This window comes from Hylobates moloch, unplaced genomic scaffold (genome assembly GCF_009828535.3).
Source record: "Hylobates moloch isolate HMO894 unplaced genomic scaffold, HMol_V3 SCAFFOLD_14, whole genome shotgun sequence".
Classification (NCBI taxonomy): domain Eukaryota; kingdom Metazoa; phylum Chordata; class Mammalia; order Primates; family Hylobatidae; genus Hylobates; species Hylobates moloch.
In genome coordinates, this window is record NW_026652289.1 from 63,703,755 (window position 1) to 63,712,367 (window position 8,613).

Below are 8,613 nucleotides of genomic sequence, written 5' to 3' on the forward strand. Positions count from 1 at the left end.
ATTCCCTCTCATTTCTCAAGGCCTTTAATTCTTTTGATCATGTCTCTACTATAGTATCTGTGTCCTTCCTTCTGAATTATTCCCAGTGGCATCTAAACACTGCTTAGTATTTCCTGTCCTATAGCAAATCTCCCAAGCTTATTCACGTATCTTTCCAACTACACCATAAGTTCCACAAAGATGGTGACCCAGCCTGTTTTGTTAACTATAACCAGCACCTACCATAGTGCTACATACATCTGGTACTCCATACATTTTTAAATAAGTAATGGAATGGCCAGGCATGGTGGCTCATGCCTGTAATCCCAGCACTTTGGGAGGATGAGGCGGGTGGATCACCTGAGGTCAGGAGTTCGAGACCAGCCTGGCCAAACGTGGTGAAACCCAGTCTCTACTAAAAGTACAAAAATTAGCACGGCGTGGTGGGGGGGCAGCTGTAATCCTAGCTACTCAGGAAGCTGAGGACGGAGGATCACTTCAGTCTGGGAGGTGGAGGTTTCAGTGAGCTGAGATCGCGCCACTGCACTCCAGCCTGGGCGACAAGAGCGAGACTCCGTCTCAAAAAAAAACAAGAATGGAATGACTTGTATGCCAGGTTAAATTGTAAGTTTTTACAGAAGGTAGTGGGGGGTTATTGAAAGAGTTTTGGCAGGGGAGTTGAACATGATCAGATGTGCATTTTAAATTGTTGGGGGTAGGCTCAGGAAAATGAATGGAAGGAAACGTGACTGGAGGCCTACTTAAAAACATTTCTCGGCCGGGCGCGGTGGCTCACGCTTGTAATCCCAGCACTTTGGGAGGCTGAGGCGGGTGGATCACGAGGTCAGGAGATCGAGACCATGGTGAAACCCCGTCTCTACTAAAAATACAAAAAAATTAGCCGGGCGTGGTGGCGGGCGCCTGTAGTCCCAGCTACTAGGAGAGGCTGAGGCAGGAGAATGGCGTGAACCCGGGAGGCGGAGCTTGCAGTGAGCCGAGATTGCGCCATTGCACTCCAGCCTGGGTGACACAGCGAGACTCTGTCTCAAAAAAAAAAAAAAAAAAATTTCTCCAGCACTTGTCCTTCTATCTCCTAGTTCAACAATTTCCTCCACTTTTTCAGGTTAGTTCTCATCAGCATACAAACAAGACAACTTCCTTGAACCCACATCCTCTCCATCTGTTGCCCAGCTGCTTCTCTTCTGCAGCACAACTAAAAGTTGGTCTTGCATTTTTCCAATTCCCTTCCGGGATTTGACTCTTCTTTTTAAGAGATGGGGGGGGGGAGAATGCGGTCTCACTCTCGCCCAGGCTGGAGTGCAGTCGGCACTATCATGGATCACAGCATCCTCGAACTCCTGGGCTCAAGCCATCCTCCCACATTGGCCTCCCAAAGTGTTGAGATTACAGGCATGCGCCACCATACTTGGCTCCAGGCTTTGACTCTTAAATGAGAAGCTGTCAGAAGGTTTTGCACAAAGAAGTGATACTTGGTTACAGTGTGAGGGAACAGACTAAGAGGACAAGGAAAAGATGATGGCTTGGGCTAAAGGAGTGGAAGTGGAAGAAGTGAATGGGTAGGTATTTTTGCAAATCTGATTAAAAGTGTTATCCTGTGTTCAGTGGGGAAATTCATTATTATAAAAATGTCTATTATCCTTAAATTTATAAATTTAATAGTCCAATAGAATGCCAATGTTTTGTGTTATACACACACACACACACACACATATGTATGTATATATATATATATATATTTTTTTTTTTTTTTTTTTGAGATGGAGTCTTTCTCTGTCACCCAGGCTGGATTGCAGTGGCACGATCTCAGCTCACTGCAAGCTCCACCTCCTGGGTTCACGCCATTCTCCTGCCTCAGCCTCCTGAGTAGCTGGGACTACAGGCACCCGCCACCACGTCCATATAATTTTTTTTTTTTTTTTGTATTTTTTAGTAGAGATGGGGTTTCACCATGTTAGCTAGGATGGTCTCCATCTCCTGACCTCGTCATCCACCCGCCTCGGCCTCCCAAAGTGTTGGGATTACAGGCGTGAGCCGCCGCACCTGGCAAGTAATATATACTTTTTATAAATTATAAATAATAAAATTATAAATTATTTTATAAATAATATATATAAGACGCCAAAATTTTACCTTGAAGTCAGGCAAGCTGATTCTCATGTTCATATGGAAGAATGGTGAACAAGCAAAATGAAAAAGTACACTTACATAGTGCTTAATGCAACAACTCCGAGGTGGATACTACAATCAAGTCTTCTCATAGATAAAGAAACTGAAGCCCAGAGGGGTTAAGTAGCTTCCCCAAGCTCACACAAAGTGACAGAGCCAGGATTTAACCCCAGGTAGACCAGTTCCAGAATCCTACATGTAACAAGAATGAGGAGGGACTGCCTTTACTACCTTTTTAAAAAAAATTTAATTTATTTAATTTATACCGGGATACATATGCAGAATGTACAGGTTACATAGGTATACATGTGCCATGGTGGTTTGCTGCATCCATCATCTAGGTTTTAAGCCCTGCATGCATTAGGTATTTGTCCTAATGCTTTCCCTCTCATTGCCCCCTCTACTAGCTATATTTAAAATACAAAGCTTTATAACTAGGTGTGGTGACTCACGCCTGTAATCCCAGCAATTTGGGAGGCCGACGCAGGAGGACTGCTTGAGCCCAAGAGTTTGAGACCAGCCTGGGCAACATGGTGAGATCCTGTCTCTACAAAAAATTTAAAAAATTAGCCAGGCATGGTGGCATGCACCTGTAGTCCCAGCTACTTGGGAGGCTGAGGTGGGAGGACCCCTTGAGCCCAGAAGGCCACAGTGAGCTGGATCATACCACTGCACTCCAGCTTGGGCAACAGGGCTAGACCCTGTCTCAAAATGTGTGTGTGTGTGTGTGTTTTTGTTTTTTGTTGTTGTTGTTTTGAGACGGAGTTTTGCCCTTGTTGCCCAGGTTGGAGTGCAATGACCCGATCTCAGCTCACTGCAACCTCTGCCTGCGGGTTCAAGTGATTCTCCTGCCTCAGCCTTCCGAGTAGCTGGGATTACAGGCGTGGGCATACCCAGCTAATTTTTTTTAGTAAAGACGGGGTTTCTCCATGTTGGTCAGACTGGTTTCGCTCCTGACCTCAGGTGATCCACCTGCCTCAGCCTCCCAAAGGGCTAGGATTACAGGCGTGAGCCATCGCGTCTGGCCATGTGTGTGTATTTTTAAAGCTTTAAAGATTTAAATTTGTACCAGTGCATGAATGGACAAATAGAAAAGAATGGGCCAGGTGCAGTGGCTCATGCCTGTAACCCCAGCACTTTGGGAGGCTGAGGCAGGTGGATTGATTGAGCCCACGAGTTCCAGTTCAGCCTGGGCAACATGGCAAAACACCATCTCTATAAAAAATAAAAATTAGCCAGGTGTGGTGGCTCGCTCACACCTGTATTCCCAGCTACACGGAAGGCTGAGGTGACAGAATCACCTGAGCACAGGGAGGCTAAGTGATCGTGCCACTGCACTCCAGCCTGGGTGACAGAGTGAGACCCTATATATTCTCCTGAGGCAGGAGAATTGCTTGAACCCAGGAGGTGAAGGTTGCAGTGAACCTAGATCACACCACTGCACTCCAGCCTGGGAGATAAGGCAAGACTCTGTCTTAAAAAAATTTTTTTTGAGATAAAAATTAAAGCCTTTGGCCGGGCGCGGTGGCTCACGCCTGTAATCCCAGTACTTTGGGAGGCCAAGGTGGGTGGATCACAAGGTCAAGAGATCGAGACCATCCTGGCCAACATAGTGAAACCACATCTCTACTAAAAATACAAAAAAAAAATTAGCCGGGCGTGTGGCGGCGCGGAGGCAGAAGAATCGCTGGAACCCGGGAGGCGGAGGTTGCAGTGAGCCGAGATCGCGCCATTGCACTCCAGCCTGGGCGACAGAGCGAGACTCCATCTCAACAAAACACAAACAAAAAGCCTTTAAATATTATGTAGAGCCGGGCGTGGCAGCTCACGCCTGTAATCCCAGCACTTTGGGAGGCCGAGGTGGGCGCATCACTTGAGGTCGGGAGTTCCAGACCAGCTTGACCAACATGGAGAAACCCTGTCTCTACTAAAAATACAAAATTAGCCAGGCATGGTGGCGCATGCCTGTAATCCTAGCTACTCAGGGGGCTGAGGCAGGAGAATGGCTTGAACCCAGGAGGCAGAGGTTGCGGTAAGCCGAGATTATGCCATTGCATTCCAGCCTGGGCAACTAGAGCGAAACTGTCTCAAAAAATAAATAAATAAGTAAATAAAGATTATGTAGAATCACAGTAAGTTTCTGAGAAGTTTGATGGATCCCTTGGGGAGTGGGGCCAGGCTCTCTGGTTCTTCTTGGTATGACCCAAGAGGTCATCTTACTTGAAGATAAAGAAACAACTCACCTTGCCGTCTTCAGCTCCTGGTCATAGAAAATACTTAATAAATGACGAAAATATGAAATGGGGCATGTCCATCATCTAATTACTTTGCTCAGAGTAACAGTACTCAGAAAAATGAAGATCTAAGTGTGATGTTGCAGCAATTAGACATCCATAAGAAAAAAGAGCCTAACTGAAGATGGATCCTAAGCCAGGCATGGTGGCAAATGCCTGTAGTCCCGCCTACTTCAGAGGCTGAGGCAAGAAGATTCCTTGAGCCCAGGAATTCAAGTCCAGCCTGGGCAACGTAGTGAGACCTAGCCTTTAAAAAAAAAAAAAAATGGATGACAGACTTCAAAGTAAACCTACAAATGGCCTAGTGCGGTGGCATGTGCCTGTAATCCTAGCACTTTGGGAGGCCGAGGCAGGTGGATCACTTGAGGCCAGGAGTTCGAGACCTGCCTGACCAACATGGTGAAACCCTGTCTCTACTAAAAAATACAAAAATTAGCCAGGTGTGATGGTGCACGCCTATAATCCCAGTTAATCTACTCGGGAGGCTGAGGCCCGAGAATCTCTTGAGCCAGGGAGGCAGAGGCTGCAGTGAGCCAAGATGGCGCCTGGGCGAACAGAGCCAGACCCAGTCTTAAAAAGGCTGGGCACGGTGGTTCATGCCTGCAATCCCAGCACTTTGGGAGGCCGAGGCAGGCGGATCACCTGAGGTTGGGAGTTCGAGACCAGCCTGACCAATATGATGAAACCCCATCTCTACTAAAAATACAAAAATCAGCCGGGCATGGTGGCATGCGCATGTAATCCCAGCTACTTGGGAGGCTGAGACAGGAGAATCGCTTGAACCCAGGAGGCAGAGGTTGCAGTGAGCAGAGATCGCTCCATTGCACTCCAGCCTGGACAACAAGAGTGAAACTCTGTCTCAAAACAAAAAAAAAGTGGCCGGGCGCAGTGGCTCATGCCTGTAATCCCAGCACTTTGGGAGGCCGAGGTGTGTAGGTCATTTGAGGTCAGGAGTTGCAGACCAGCCTGGCCAACATGGTGAAACCCCACCTCTACTAAAAATACAAAAATTAGAGGCCAGGCGTGGTGGCTCACGCCTGTAATCCCAGCACTTTGGGAGGCCGAGGCAGGCGGATCACCTGTGGTCAGGAGTTCAAGACCAGCCTGACCGATATGGTGAAACCCCGTCTGTACTAAAAATACAAAAATTAGCCGGGTGTGGTGGAGGGCGCCTGTAGTCCCAGCTACTCAGGAGGCTGAGACAGGAGAATTGCTTGAACCCAGGAGGCAGAGGTTGCAGTGAGCCAAGATTGTGCCACTGCACTCCAGCCTGGGAGACAGAGCAAGACTCCGTCTCAAAAAAAGAAAAAAAAAAAAAGAAAGAAATTAGCCAGGCGTGGTGGCAGGTGCCTGTAGTCCCAGCTACTCGGGAGGCTAAGGCAGGAGAATCGCTTGAACCCGGGAGGTGAAGGTTGCAGTGAGTCAAGATCGCACCACTGCACTCCAGCCTGGGTGACAGAGCAAGACCGTCTCAAAAAAGAAAAAAAGTAAACCTACAAAACTTAGAAAAAAACACAGGAGAAAATCTTCAGGATCTAAGGATAAGCATCGAGTTCTTGGACTTGACAGCAAAAGCACAATCCAGAAAGGGAAAACTGATAAATTGGACTTCATCAAAATTAAGAACTTTTGCTATGGCAAAAGGAAAACCCTGGCCAGGTGCAGTAGCTCATGCCTGTATTCCTGGCCTTTGGGAGGCAAAGGTGGGAGAATAGCTTGAGGCCAGGAGTTTGAGATCAGCCTGGGCAAGACCCCATATCTCTACCAACATTTTTTTAAATTAGGGTATGGTGGTGTCTGCCTGCAGTCCTACCTACCCTGGAAGCTAAGGCGGGGGCCAGGCGCAGTGGCTCACACCTGTAATCCCAGCACTTTGTGAGGCCGAGGCAGGGGGATCACCTGAGGTCAGGAGTTGGAGACCAGCCTGATCAACACGGTAAAACCCCATCTCTACTAAAAATACAAAATTAGCCTGGCATGGTGGCGCATGCCTGTAATCCCAACTACTCAGGAGGCTAAGACAGGAGAATCACTTGAACCCAGGAGGCAGAGTTTGCAGTGAGCCAAGATCACACCACTGTACTCCAGCCTGGGTGACAAAGCAAGGCTCCATCTCCAAAAAAAAAAAAAAAAATTATAAAAGTAGAGGATAGATTCATGGTTAAGGAGAAGATGGGTTAAGGAAGAGAACTGAATGTGGCTATAAAAGGGCAAATGAGGAATACTGGTAGTGATGGACATGTTTTGTATCAATGTCAATATCTTGACTTTGATAATGTAATAGGACTGCCAGGTTTGTATGCCAGCTACACAGCAATAGACATCTGACATACACTGACATCTGGGTTTGTACTGGAGAGTTTAATTTTTTTCCTTTTTTAAAAATTAAAAATAATTTGCAACACACAACTTTGCTCATGTAGTAAAGAGTTTAATAATCTCAAGATGCCAAACAAGGAAGCAGGAGGAATTCTCAAGCTTGAAATCTGTTTCCTCAAAGGGTTCTGGGCAAGGATTTTTAAGGGGGTTGTGGAGGGTGAGGGACTAGAAAATTTGGGGTCATCGATTGGTTGAGTAAGGTGGATGATATGGTTTTGCTCTGTCTCCATCCAAATCTCATCTTGAATTATAATAGACCCCACATGTCAAGAGAGGAACCTGGTAAGAGGTGATTGGATCATGGGGGCAGTTTCCTGCATGCTGTTCTGGTAGTGAATTCTCCTGAGATTTGATGGTTTAAAAGTGTTTGGCAGTTCCCCCGCTTGCTCACCCTCTCTCCTGCCACCTTGTGAAGACGGTGCTTGCTTCTCTTTTGTCTTCTGCCATGATTATAAGTTTCCTGAGGCCTCCCCAGTCATGCAGAACTGTGAGTCAAACCTCTTTATAAGTTACCCAATCTCCAGTAGTTCTTTATAGCAGTGTGAAAATAACTAATAGGCCAGGGGCAGTGGTTCGTGCCTGTAATCCCAGCACTTTGGGAGGCCAAGGTGGGTGATCACCTGAGGTCAGGAGTTTGCAACCAGCCTGGCCAATATGGTGAAACCCCATCTCTACTAAAAATACAAAAATTAGTCGCACATGGTTGGCGGGCGCATGTAATTCCAGCTACTTGGGAGGCTGAGGCAGGAGAATTGCTTGAACCTGGGAGGCAGAGGTTGCAGTGAGCCAAGACTACACCATTGCACTGCAGCCTGGGCAACGAGAGTGAAACTCTGTCTCAAAAAAAAATAAAAAAGAAAATGAATTAATACAGGGGATAAAATCAGGATGTGGAAATTATTCTTTCGTTAGTCAGCTTTTTGCTGGGTCCTTCAGACTAGCTGGCATGGTAATTTTGTTGGTGTATAGAATCTAAAGGAGACGCTCAATGGAAAAATGTATCTAACAATGTCTTAGATTTTATCTATAGAAGAGGAAAAGAAAAAAGACTTTTGTGACAAGGGCTAGTTATCCTTGGGTAGTAAGAGTAGTGACCAACTACCAGGAACTGGGACAGAAGGCAAGCTGACTTAATGATTGTTGTTGATTGTGCTATAAGCCTACTTAGATTTTATTTTCCCTCCTATTGATTTTATAAAGCATTGCAGGTGAGCAGTGACTATCTGAGGCCAGTATCAGTGTGGGCAGTAAGAAGAATTTACCAAGACAGTTGTAGGTAAAGAAAGGCAGATTTATGAAAGAAAGTATGAAAATACGTTGCAAGAGTGCAAGGGGCTGGTTAGCAAGAGAGGAGCGGGCTGTGAGGAGACAAAGGCTTGCTGGGGATTTTATAGAATGGTGTTTGTGCTGTGTGCTGGAGGGCTTTGTGCAGTACTGATTACTGCAACCAAGGTTGCAGTTAGCTAACTTGCATTTTTCTATAAGCCAAGGGTCTGGTGATAGCTGGGCACAGGAAGATTGTAAGATATGAGCGCAGGAGGGCTATGTGTCTTGAACCACGAAGAAAGGCAGACTTGTAGCTTATCTGCCTTTCCTTTTTGCTCTCCCTCAGTCCTGCCAGCCCCACTCCTTTTCCCTAAACTCCACATAAGGTTTTTTTAGGGATGGTTTTATGACAGGAAAATATCTTGGGCCCCAAGATCACTAAGGAAAACTCAGGCTGGAAACTGCTTAGGGCAAACCTGCCTACATTCTATTCAAAGTCACTTATCTG